Source organism: Trachemys scripta, chromosome 3, assembly GCF_013100865.1.
Source record: "Trachemys scripta elegans isolate TJP31775 chromosome 3, CAS_Tse_1.0, whole genome shotgun sequence".
Taxonomy (NCBI): domain Eukaryota; kingdom Metazoa; phylum Chordata; order Testudines; family Emydidae; genus Trachemys; species Trachemys scripta.
The window spans coordinates 186,453,070-186,466,950 of record NC_048300.1 but is presented as its reverse complement, the minus strand read 5'-3'; the positions used below and the strand labels follow the sequence as shown (position 1 = coordinate 186,466,950).

Below are 13,881 nucleotides of genomic sequence, written 5' to 3'. Positions count from 1 at the left end.
ATCAGGAAAATGGGGATAATATTAATTAATACCACTTTTCCTGGCGAGATGTTACATTTGTGAAGCATTTGCTACGTTGAAAATACCATAAAATAACGATGAGAAAATTGCCGCCTAATAATAAATCAATTCTGTATTTAGTGCAGAGCTACCCTGACAGAGAACTGTCTATCTTGTGCACTGGATGAGGCCAGGGTACTGTAGAAAATAGTAGTATGTGATCAAGTGATTAAAGACTATCATAATGCATACACACATGGGTGGCTGAATTAAGGGCTTGTGTTGTCTGTACTTGAAAGTTAATTTTCATAATGTATTTCTGTTTCAGAAATAACTATTTCTAAAGCAACAGAGGGTCCTGTGGCACCTTTAAGACTAACAGAAGTATTGGAGTATAATCTTTCATGGGTGAATGCCCACTTCATCATGCGTCTGATGAAGTGGGCATTCACCCATGAAAGCTTATGCTCCAATACTTCTGTTGGTCTTAAAGGTACCACAGGAGACTCAGTCTGAATCTGTAAAAAGCAACAAACACGGCTACCCTTCCGATACTATTTCTAAAGCAGTCTGTCCAGTGTCCGGCAGTGTTTTATTGTCCCAGCCTAAGCTGTTTTCATTTTGCATCATTATATCCATGTGGTGGTGTTTTTTAAATAAGCACTGCATTCCATGCAGATATCCGCAGGTTCAATGTTTCATCATTAAGCTATGTTTCAGAGTAGAAGCCGTGTTAGTCTGTATCCGCAAAAAGAACAGGAGTACTTGTGGCACCTTAGAGACTAACAAATTTATTAGAGCATAAGCTTTCGTGGACTACAGCCCACGTCTTTGGATGCATATAGAATGGAACATATATTGAGGAGATATATATACACACATACAGAGAGCATGAACAGGTGGGAGTTGTCTTACCAACTCTGAGGAGCATTCTGCTATTATTCTAACAGTGCACTGTGTTAGGGCTACCCCATATCTGGGTTTTCCAGGATATTGCCTCTTTGGGCCCCTGTCCAAGGGGATTTTTCAAATAACAGGCCATATGTGGGGTTTTTGTAGAGCACAGGCTGAAGCTCAGAAAGAGCCCCAATTGATCTGCTTCCTAATTGGTCCCACCCCTGCATTGGCAGCTGATTGGTCCATTCCCCTGCAGCCACAGCTGCCAGATCCTGCCCAACTGGCTCCCAGCCCTGGGAAGGGGCCCTGCAGAGACTGATGGCTGTTGCTGTGCCCAGGGTTTGTGCCTGCCACCATGACAGGGAGAGACACTGCCCCCCACCTCTAGTGAGTACCCCTGCTGCAGGTATCCCTTTAGCTTCCCCAACTGTACCCTAACCCCGCCCTCCAGAATCCTCTTTTGGGGAACCTGAAATATGGTAACCCTACAGTGTAGGATCTCTACTGGAACTCTGAATCTAGGGGTGAAAATAATAAATTCCTATGATTCCTTTCATCCCATCATGCATCTGGCTTTTGTAAGACAGCTCCATTGTCAGACAGCTGCAATCAGGCAGCATGGAAGAAATACATGACTTGAAATGCATGGCATTCTGGTGACTGCTGTTAAGATGGGACTGGACCATTTCCTCTCCCCGGAAGGCAAGAAAGCCCAGGACCTCAGCATGGGACCATGCAGAAACATAGGGCACGGTTGCTGTATGATCTGTATGTCTGGGTGCTGGAATTACAATGCAAACACCTGTCTGTGAGTTAAATTTAAATAGAGTGATGACATCCCATCAAGATGACTGATCCTGGAGGAGTAGAGAGCACATATGTGAGACAGGCTGACCCAGGTATGCAGCAAAGTCCCCCCACTCCACCAGCTTTCAATGGTTAAAAGAGGAGCTGCCCCTCAAACTGATTGGACAGCGGCCTACTGTGCTTCCTCCCACCCCCTTCCCGATCACCAGGGGGCAGGGTCCCTTCCAGTAGGCAAGGCCAGCAGGGAGCCTGATTGTTTTTTTCACACTCCACCTCCACATAGCTCTTTGCAATGCAAGGGCTGCTAGAAGTGGAATAGTTTATTTGAAATGGGGATGCATCCTCACCTACCTTATTGCCTGCTAACTCATTCCAAAATTTATGAAACTTGCTTTCAAAATGGATTTTGTAATGCAGATTGAGAACCAGATAATTCAAAATAAAAAATTGTTTATGAATGCAAGACATTTTATCCCAAAACAACTAAAGTTAAATTGAAATAACTTTCAAATAAGACAAGATCTAAAATTACACAGGCAGTCTTAATTCTGGCATTTCCAAGCTTTTGGCTGCTTGACTTTGAAACCTTCACATTCTTTTAACTGTTTTTTTTTGTTTGTTTGTTTTTTTGGGGTTTTTTTGTACTTCTATAGTCGTGTTGTAACATCCAGAAGTGATCTGTTTGCCCTGTCAATCAGATCCTTATTTGGTCACTTCGGATAATCTTATGTATGCTATGCCTTCGTACACTGCTTTGTTTTGTAGCTTTTATCTTGTGTCCTCTATGCTATTTCCACATTTTTCCAGAAATGTGCAAACCCCCATTAACTTTCCCTTTTGCAGCATCCCATAAAGTGTTCTGAAAGGGTTTATTTCAAAGGTGGTTCTTATCTCACCCTTTATTGATTCAATAATTAATTAGTGCTTTCAGAGAGAATTATTAAGACAACAATCCTGATAAGAGGTTCTATAAAGTTTTCTCAGTAACAGTACTCACACTTCTGCAGAGTTCAGTTATTAAATATGTAGCCACATCCATCACCAACTTTCAGCTTAGTTTAAATAAAAAAGTGGCATGCCCTAAAATATACCATGGTTTTGTTCAAGTGTAGGGGAAAGATCTGGTAAGGAAGTTCATTACAGGGCACTAGTGGGAGTTGCTGAAAGAAGGGAGGGGAAACTTGTGTTGCGTTTGAAATAGGAGTTGGGAGTGGGAATACAGTGAATGAGAAATTATAAACAAAAGTAAGCATAGAGACTTCTAGCATATTATCTTTAACCTCTGACATAATTCTATTAAATATCAATCTAAAGTATACAGCTGTGCAGAACAGCTACCATCTTCTATCACATAGCCTAGAACAGTGGTTCTTAATCAGGGATACATGTACCCCTGGAGTTACACAGAGGTCTTCGAGGGAGTACATCAACTCATCTAGATATTTGCCTAGTTTTATAACAGGCTACATGAAAAGCACTAGTTAAGTCAGTACAAACTAAAATTTCATACAGACAGTGACTTGTTTAGACTGCTCTATATGCTCTAAACTGAAATGTATGTACAATATTTATATTCCAGTTAGTTTATTTTATTAATTATATGGTAAACATATAATTTTGACAGTAATAGTATGCAATTTGTCAGTAATGGTGTGCTGTGACACTTCTGTATTTTTATGTTTGATTTTGTAAGCAAGTAGTTTTTAAGTGAGGAGAAACTTGAGTTACACAAGACAAATCAGACTTTTGAAAGGGGTACAGTAATCTGGAAAGGTTGAGAGCGACTGGCTTAGAATGTATGGGGAGAAATGCTCCTAAAGTAGTGCAGTACAAGAATGGGTAAGGCCCCTATGGTAGATTCATGGGAGGATGGATAGACAACATTCTCTAGTTACATGAAAACTAACATTAAAACATGTTAAATTGAAGAAACAAATGCATTTGAAAAAAAAATCAGCTGTGGGTTATTAAAGTGCTAGTCATGAATCATAACATCAGGGTAACAAGTTGCAATAAATTATCTTAAGTCTTGTAACATTTTTATTGCCACTACATTCTTGTTTTTCTAATGCTACAACAATCAAATTCATTGCATTAATGAGTGCTTGCATTTTTCTGCGTGTCTGTACTGCAGCCAGGTTTCTCAAGTAGTGCATATGTGTTCAGCAGTTAGCAATATTTTCTTTGCCAAAATTCAGTCTGCATGAGTCAGTGCTGCTGTCAAATCACATTCTATCCATTTAATCTGGAAATCTACTTTACAGATGGTTACAGAGATGTTCTATGAATATCAGAATAGGAATAATTTCTAAATGGGTGGCCAAAGAGTCTTTACTGCTCTAATAGTATGAGTAAGCCAACCTTCCTCCCTGAGAACCTCTTTGTCTTGGCAAGAGAACAGGATTGGGGCATTTTTTTTCCATATAGATTTACTCTTTTTGAAATAGTAGGGATCCTACAAGGTTACACACCAGCCAGCCCCATTCACTATCTAATGAAATGTGACAGTGTCTAGTTCAGAACCCAAAACACTGCTTTTTGAAGTTCATGTGTTGGAGGCAGCAGACACCTTTTTGAGATGTTGCCACACAGTGTCAATATCAGAAACACACCAACCTCATTGCTTTGGGTATGGGACATACATATTCATATGTCCCTGTGCTTATAGCATAGCAGATTCCCAGGATTAGGTACCAAAAGATGCTTCAGAAATAGAAAGGCCAGACTACTGAAAATATCAAACATTTGTGAAGGAGGAAAACATTGGGGTGTAATTGTACGTGGGACTATGAGGTAAATAAGGACTAGCGGAAGTATTAAAGGATAGAGACAGTTGGTAACCATGTATGAAATGTTGGGAGACAATTTTTAAGGGTTTGTGTGAATAATTTTCAGGCTGTCACAAAAGAGCCGATGCCATCCCTCATCCAGGTGTATTCGAAACAACAGCTGGGGCAACTACCAAGGGGAACTTCCAGTCTAAAAAGGTACCTCCCATTGCCCATCATAGGTAAATAGAAGGTCGCAACCAGATTAAATTAGTTTGCGTGTAAACACGCTGCAACTGTTTTGATTTTGCAAAAACAGTAGCAAATTGTATGTAACATGTCTCATCCACTAGATGGCAGTTCATTAACTGCACACAAAATATATTACCCGACCCATTTTGTCTCACAAGCTGTGGGTCACTTTGGTGAGGAAGCCTTTCTCTCATGCAGCAGAAATCTTTATCAAAATCTGTTATATTGTTTATTGCTGAACCATTAAATGTTGTTTTGAGCATGTTCTTGAATGGATTTGTCTCTCAGCAAGCCTAGGCATCGTTACCTGGGCATAGGCAATGTATGGCTTGGTCTGTAAGAGCAGAACATCAGTGACTTCTGCCGTGTTTTCCAGACAAACAGCGACATAGCAGAAGAAGTGAGTCACTCTACTCAATATATTTGAGGCAGGGGTAGGGAGAAAATCTGATCCTGCTGCTCCCAGTTCAGAGGTTGGCCAACTACTCTATCTGTGGCCTGTTCTGCTAATATTGGAGATCTTCACCTGTTAGCTTTCAAATCATCATGTTCAGTGGCTGTTCTAGGCACAGGCAAGCTAGGCAGCTCCCTTGGGTGGCACAGCCATGACAGAAAGGTGTGATCTACCTCACACTAGCCAGCCACAGTGCAGACTGTCTGTGTACGTCCTGATGCACATTAACAGTTCCTTAATATGCTTTGATCTCGTCCCCTTTGAAAGGGACAAGATCAAAGTGCATTAACAAACTGTTCATGCATGTCAGCAGGGTGCACATGGTATGCACCCTGTACGTATTAACACATGCACTGAGACCTCAGCAAGGGCCATAATGCCGGAGAGCCAAGCGTGGTTCAGTGAGGGCAGGCCAGGGGAGCCCATGGCCCAGCCTGGACCCCAGCAGACTCTCCCCAAACAAGCCTGAGAACAAGGGCCCCCAAGGTGGGTTGTGATCAGGTATGTGGCATATTTACACTTCAATCAAGAAGCTGCTGCATTGCTCATTTTTCTGGCTCTGTTCATTACATTCTCACAAACTCATCTGCTTTCTCTCATCTTCAAAAGGCCACTTGGTAGATCTGGGTGTTCTGTCGCTTCCCAACTAATCAAATCTCATAATCTTCCTTCCCCACCCAGCAGACTATCTCAAAGGGCCCCTGCCATTTAGTGAACATTTTGCACTTGGAGCTAGGTAGTAATAACAAGACGCCCCCCTGACTGGTACACCCCAACCTCACATTCCCATTATCATATTGATACCAGAGAGATTTCCTGGATTCCATTTTGCGTCCCTAGCTTCCATTTTGAATAGGCAAAAATCACTCCCCCATCAGAAGCCGCAGGTCACAGGATACTTTACTGCTGAAAGTAGGAAAAAGGGTAGAAAGTTCAGCTGGGAAAAAAACCCTAAAAATTGGCAGAAAGCCAAACAGGTGCAGCATAACTCTGTGTTAAACAACTAGCGATAAGGATGCACAGTAAGATCTGATAGTAGACAGGACAGTATAAAAGGCAGACAGTTAGAACAGAGGAGCAGAGAAAGATGGAGAGCGGACAAGAAGCTGAGAGAGAGAGAGAGAGAATGGGAATGGAGCTGGAGAATGGAGCCAAGCAGATAGCTGACTGAAGCTGACGGCAGCAACAGCAATAGGACAGCACAGTGAAAAGGACAAAGTATAGCCTGCTGTAATTATAGTATAAGTGTGGCATAGTGTAGTGTAGGATTAGTGTTAGTATGTGTATGCCTGGGTTAATAAAGATGCATAAGATTTTGTTATTAATGTAATTTACCTATGTAAAATTTAAAGTACATTTAAGAACTGCTGTCAGTGATCCGTTGCAGACTGGCCATCTGTAACAGCGCAATCGCTTAGAATCAGTTGAACTGTACACAATTGCGGTCTGAATGCTCTTTAACTTGCAATAAGGGATAAAAGGTATCTGATTTTTATTTCTAGATTATTACTGTATTAGGGATTATTAGTTACATTAATAAAAAGATAATTTGTTTTGGAAGACTACTGTCTGTGTCAATCACTTATTGGAAGGGTGTATCCGTGTCCTTCAAGTGTTTCCTTAACTACCCTGGAGATGCATACCTTAGGAGACACAGATTAAAGGGGAGATAGGTAGGCCATTCTAGGGGCACCCCAAATTTTCAGGCTACCGCATAGTCAAATTCCATACTGGAGCAGGAGCTGTGGCCCTTCTACCCACAGGTGAAGCTAGATCAGGCTTCTTGATAATCCTATGCGTTGTACCAGTTCCAACCTAGTCAGTAGTGGTTTACAAGAGGGGAACAACTTCTGCAGCTCCTGTCAACCCCCTTATCTCACAGGCCTCTTCATTCCCCACCCAACTGCACTCCTTTGGAACTGTCGCCCCAAAGGCGGTATGATCTTAGATAGGGGACTGCCCCAGCTCATAGAATGGCCTTCCTATGGCCCTCACAAGTCCCCAGGTTTTCCCTTCTTCTGCGAGTCCAACACGCTGCAAGGGGAAACCAGCAGACCCACTTAGAACCATCGTTCTCCTGGTTCCGGTCAGGAGAGTGCCCCACAGTCTAGTTCAGCCTCCAAAAAGTTCTCAACCAAATATACTGTGGTCTTCAGGTTGGCTGCCTGATCCTGGTAAACCCACTCCTGAAGTCCTCGTGGCAAGACCCAGCAGAACTGTTCAGAAACCACCAGCTCAACAATTTCACCAGAGGATTGGGATACTTGCCTTAGCCACTGGGAGCAAAAGTCCCAGAGGTCTTGCGCCACAAGAGGCCTTGCACCACCAGAAGCCTTGCGTCAGCACCCAGTTGCGAAAACTGAGAATAAATGTTTTGGCCCGGAACTGTCCACAGTAACCTGCCTCCGTGAGGCCCAGACAATCCAGACTAGCAGCTTTAAATCTTCCATAATCTCCAGCAGAGGTGAAACCTAATACCCTATATGCTGCCTGAGCCTTCCCAATCCGACGAGGGCCAGCCAGAGGGCCCATTGCTCCCAGGGCCAGGCACTCAAATGCCTCCAGGTATGCCTCTGGATCTTCTTCCAGACCCATCCTGGTCAGGGCCCCTCCCCTACCCAGGGTCACCGGGGATGCCACACACACCTCTGCTCCTTGGGCTCCAGGGCATTCCCGGTTCATTAAGTGGAGGAACACCTGCTGCTCTTGCTCCATAAATTGCTGGACCTGAATTTTCTGCTGCTGCTGCTCCACAAGCTATTTCAAAAGATGCCTTGTCCAGGGGTGGCAAGTTATATGGGCCCGTGGTGCTTGTGCTCCAGCAAATTCAGGGCCCGGGGGCCTGACTCCACCAATGTTTGGGGCCGGGTCTCTTCCCCAGCCCTGCCTGCCACCCATGTGCCTCCCCCGGAGTGTCCCCCGGCCCCGCCTGCCGCCCCCACGTGCCTTCCTCAGAGTGTCCCTGCCTGTGCCCTGGGCAGTGGGTGGCTGCCCTGCTGCTCTGCGCTGCACTCCCTCGCCAGCCCCTGCCGGCTACAAAAGGGAGCAGTGCCGGCGGCTGGTTGATGCACCGGCGGAGGGAGGAGGCACACACATGATGGCAGCCCTCCCCCCACTCCCGGCACCCACCACAGGGGAGGCGAGGGGTCTTTCCGGATGTGAGAGGGGCCCAGCCCCTAGGAGCACATGCAGTGAGGGTGCCGGGTGAGTGTGCTGCTGGGGGGGAGAAGGGGGCCCCACCCCTGGAGCTCGCTGCTGCCGGTGGGGAGAGGGTTGGGGGGACTGTGGAGTCCTCCGCACTGGCCCCAGCCCTGGGGCAGCCTGCCTGCACCCCAAACTCCTCATACAGATACATAGCCAATATTCATAACTTCAGATATAAAGATGATACATGCATATAAACAGGATAATCATACTTAGCAATTCATTACTTTTCTATTGATACTTTACATGACATACTTTGTAGAAGATTTACAGAAATTGTGCAACAGTGATAACAACAGTGATATAAATGATCACCTTTCTTATACACAAGGTCACAGAGCCAGTCAGACTTCAAAGTAGAGGTGCTAAAGCTTAGAAAAATTGAAAATTAGGTTGCTTTAGATATTTGTAGAGCATCATCTCTGTAGAATCTAGGTATCTTTTGCTCCCTCTCTATATAGAGTGTTAGCCTGGGTGGTGACTGGAGGAAGATCTTACATGAGAATGTAATAAGAATAGAAAAAGAAATATTGCTTATTCTAATTATTGTTTAACCCATGTTTCTTCTGCTTGCCCCAGGCCTATCATCTTAACTAGTCTCAGCTTTTCTGTGTTTATCATTCTGCATCTATGATAGAACAGCAAGCACCTTATCTTTCCTCCCTTCAGCAATCGTCTGACCTTCTTATTATTAATAACCTCCTTAACCTGACATGTTGTCCTTTTGTATGTTCTTGACTAACTTTCATTGTAAACTTTGTGAGGTAGAGGACATTACTTAACCTATCTTTGAAAAGCAGCATGTGCATTTATAATGCACTAACTCATTTAACCCATTTTGCATAGTGTTTTTAGACAGGGATAGAAATAAGTTAGACCAGCAGTTCTCAAAACTGTGGGTCGCGACCCCAAAGTGGTTTGCGACCCTGTTTTAATGGGGTCGCCAGGGCTGGTGTTAGACTTGCTGGAGCCCAGGGCCGAAGCTAAAGCCCGAGCCTCACCACCCGGGGCCAAAGCCCAAGCCCCACCTCCCAGGGCAGAAGCCGAAGTCCAAAGGCTTCAGTCCTTGGTGATGGGGCTCAGGGTGACTGGGGTTTTGGCTTTGGCCCCCCTCACCTGGGACAGTAGGGCTTTGGCTTCTGGGGCATCTGGGCTCGGGTGTGCTCAGGCTTCGGTCCCCGCTCCTGTTGTCTTGTAGTAACTTTTGTTGTCAGAAGGGGGTCGCGGTGCAATGAAGTTTAAGAACCCCTGAGTTAGACTGTACTTCTTTAAAGTAAACAAGGAGTCTTAGTACCACTACATAATAGGGCAAGGTACATAATAGCCTTGTTTAGAGAGTGCACTATTCTCTGAAAATATTTTTAAAAAAGCAAGTATATAATAGCTCAAAACCAATACACCAAAACCAATATAAATTACACCTGGAAATTACTAGGAAGCCAGTCCACATCAGACATCATGTAACACCCTTTAAATATGGGCTACCAAATTTAACGGTAGCTGAAAATGTTTGCCTGGTTTTACGGGGAGACTCCATATAGAACCCACTGCAGTAATCCAATCTTTAGATGACAAAGGCATATACCACCAAGTAGCATCTGCTTCCAAAAGGAAACTTCAGGCACAAAACAGATGGAAGGTGAAAAAAAATCACATTTGGTTGCTACTATTCCCTGAATATCCACAAATAAATAAGGATCCAAAAAGATTCCTGGACCGGGAACCTGTATAATAAAACCTCAGATTTTAAAGCCCATAAGAGACTATTATGTCACCTAATCTGACCTCCTCTATAACACAGGCCATAGAATTTCATCCAGTTACCTAAAAACTTGTTTGACTAAAGCACATCTTCCAGAAAGTCATCTAATATTGATTTGAAGACATCAAGAGATGGAGAATCCACCAATGGACATAAAGAGGGAAACAATATTTTCAAACATGAGTGGGAAAGTTGATGATTGGGGAGCTTAAACCCCCTCCCACTCCAACCTTGAACAGTTCCCCTCCCAAAAAGGAGAAGTGGCTGACATTAAAAAGCATGTGAAAAAACCCAAATCTGAGATTTTATATCACAAAGATATTAAAACAATAATAATAGTTGTCTCATGTCCCCATTCCCCTTTATGAAATAGGCTCCCTGGCCAGATTATATCTCCCACAATGCACCACGTCCTCTCTCCAAGTGGAAAGACTTCTTATGCCATATGGCATCTGATGGCACAAATAATGAATTAGATATTGGGTAAATGATATAGCCACTATCACAGCAGCAGCATCTGGAGATATCAAGCACATCCACCCACCATCAAGATGAGAAAGAGGGCAGCCCATAACAAGATGGCATACTGTGTGTTCTTGAACACCACAGGGGCAGGACAGGGAGCTCAAGAAGCTCAACAGTAAAGATGTAAGTTAAACCACCCAGGGCCACAATGTATCCTGTTGTAATCTTTCATTTCATATGGTTGTTCTTAGGTGCATGCAAGATCCGATCCGGAGAGACTAGGGGACAACAATCTGAGTTTTCTATCTGCCCAGAAATGGGCCATCGATATATAGTCCCATACCACCTGTTGCCAGTGTTCCTTAGAAAGGTTGTGTCTGATGTATTGTCTGAAAGGCTCGACTATTTCAGAAAAGGAGCTGCTTCTTTAGTCAGCATGTCTGATGTGGCTTTGAGATGAAATTGTGAAGTAAGCTGTCCTGATAGTTGGCTGCGCACAGTAATGCAGCCAAGGCCGTGCCTTCATACCTAATCTCTGGGGGAGCAATGCCAGCCAGGACCACAAGGTTGGAAACTGGAGCTGTCTGGGTTGCACCAGTAATGGTATAAAGGGCAGAGCTGATTGTTGAGTCTAGCTTTCCACAGTGAGGAATGGAGCCCATGCTGTTGCACAGTATTCTGCAAGTGCAATAATTAGGGCATTGGTAGACTGCCAGAAGCTGGGACTGGACAACAGGGGTTGGATGAATCACTGGTAGATGTCCATAAGGTTTCAACACTAGTACCCAAGGAAGAGATACCATTGCACATCATGGGAGATGTAGTCTGACCAACGAGCCCAGCCTATACAAGGAAATGGAAGCACAAAGCACCCTGAACTACAACTCCTATGAGGCACCATGGCAGCATCTCTGGATTTACAAATTTAGATGTACGGCCAAAATATTTCAGTATTGAATTTTCACTGAAAAATCAAAACTTTCCAAGACAAATTTACACCAGGGCCCTTTTGGCCAGTCTTGAACCTCAGCCTCATGTCCCAGGTCACTGTTAGCCTGAATGCCTTGGTCCTGCATCCTAGATCATTGTTAGCCCAAGCCTCGGGCATTGGTCCTACACCCAGGGGCATTATTAGCCTCTGTGCCTTAGCTCCGCACCTCAGGTCCCTGTTAGCCACTATGGCTTGGCACCAAACCTGGGGCACTGTTAGCCTGTATACCATGTGATGCTTTCTGGGGGGTACCCAGGGCTGTGATGTATCTCATTACCACCTACCTTTAGTGTGTTTGTGCTTGCTGGGGTCAGCTCCCCAACTCCACCGGCCATGGGCAACACAACTCCTCTAGGCCTATGCAGCTCCCACTGTCTCTTTACAGGTTAGCAATAGACAGACACACACACACACTCACTCTCTCTCTCCACCCTCTGAGCAACTCCATGAAGTGTCCAGTCCCTACTCCGCTGGACACTCACAGTATTCACTGCTCCCAAAGGAACAGTACACCCCAGCTTACTAGTTACACCTTAGGTAACGGCTCCATTTAACACACAGTGCTTATATAAGATAATAGTAAAAAGAAACATAAGTTTATTTAACAAAGGATTGAGAGTCAAGTAAGAGCAAGAATTATTAGAAGCAGATGGTTATATATAAAATAAAATCATAACACACATTCTAGAACCTAGACTTATTTAACTAGATACTTTTATGTCTTAGGCTATGTCTACACTACTGCGGTAAGTTGACCTACACTATGCAACTTCAGCTACGTGAATAACGTAACTGGAGTCGACGTACCTTAGCTCGAGTTATCGCGGGGTCTACACTGCCGGGGGGCTCAACAGAAGAAACTCTCCCCTCAACTTAACTTACTCTTCTCGTTAGGGGTAGACTAGTACAGGGGTCGACAGGAGAGTGATCTGCTGTTCATTTGGCGGGTCTTCACTAGACCCACTAAATCGACTGCCGGTGGATCGATCTCAAAGCTTCAGTGTAGTGTAGATGTAGCCTTTTAGAGCAATACTCATCCAAAGTCCTTCTGGCATTTTACAGCCACCCTTGGCTGTGATTTTTCATTCACGAGACAAGTCACACTGTTGGCTTACCTCTTTGATGGAAGAGTCTATGTGTTTCCCTGCATTACCTGATATACCATACTAATCCTTAGATTTTAGTCATGAACAGGACACACCCACGCAGATTGTTTTTTCCTGTAGATTTTCTCTCTTGTAGATTTTGCAATCTTATACCTGGTATCTGGCTTACTATGCAAATAGACATCCATTGCAAAACATAGAGTGCACAATACACACATGACCAGACAGAGACAAGCCTCTGCTACCTCCTCTCTGAAAAGAACATGCCCAAGGTATGTCCCCTTCTCATGACGTGCCTTAAATCCCTTAAAAAACATCATTTTCAGTATAGATACATAACTCCTTAAATATTATCCGTACATATTATGATTATGATAACCAGTGAGCTACTGATTCTCGGGAGGGACCTCCCATGCCACCCCTTGTTGAATTATTATGAATATTTCCTACTCAGGGGATCCCTGTAAAACCCCAGTGCCCTCTGCCAATTGGCACTGAGAAGTTCCTGGGTCATGTATCTTGGCTTGGCACCCAGGGACCCTGTTAACCTTAGTCCTACACCCATGGGTGCTGATAGCCCATGTCTTGAGCCTGGGACCTGCATTAGGGTGCGGTTAGGCCATATGCTTTGGTCCCACACTCAGAGGTGCTGTTGGCCTGTGTTTCAGAGCTGGCCCGGCACCCGGGATACTAAATACTGGTGCCAGGAGCCCCGCTGGCTTATATCCGGGGCCTCGGTGCGGCACCCCGGGGCCCTGCGGGCTCGTGTCTCGGACCCGGCCCCGCACCCACACTGGCCCGTGTCTGCGGGCAGCTCCTGTTCCCTCCCCCTCCTGCCGCAGCTCGCCCCGTCCGCCGCCATGTTGTCGGGCTGACGCCGCCGCCGCTGCGCCGCAGCAGGAGGAGGCGGAGGGAAGGGGCCAGCCCCGAGCAGAGCAACAGGTACCGTCCGCAGGCCCAGGGGTGGCCTGGCGGCTTGCGCGCTGCTGCTGCCCGGCCTCGGCCTGTGGGTTGGAGCCCTGGGGGCCCGAGGGAACAGAGGCGGCTGCCCGCCGGCTGGGTGAGCGGAGCCCTGGCCCCCGCGGGAGGAGCGCGGCGGGGGACGAGGCTGGGCAGCCCCGCGCCGGGGCAGGCTGAGTGGGTGGCGGGGTCTGATGAGGAGGGGGGGGGTCCCT

The 13,881-nt window shown here is 45.4% G+C and overlaps 1 protein-coding gene across 1 annotated transcript in view; it reads left to right on the top strand.

The window, feature by feature from the left end:
• Positions 1-13,629: 13,629 nt before the first annotated feature.
• Positions 13,630-13,881, top strand: part of ITSN2 (intersectin 2) — a gene marked incomplete in the record, with an annotated part of 124,643 nt that continues 124,391 nt past the window's right edge. Inside the window, 1 exon segment of the mRNA XM_034766612.1 lies at positions 13,630-13,766.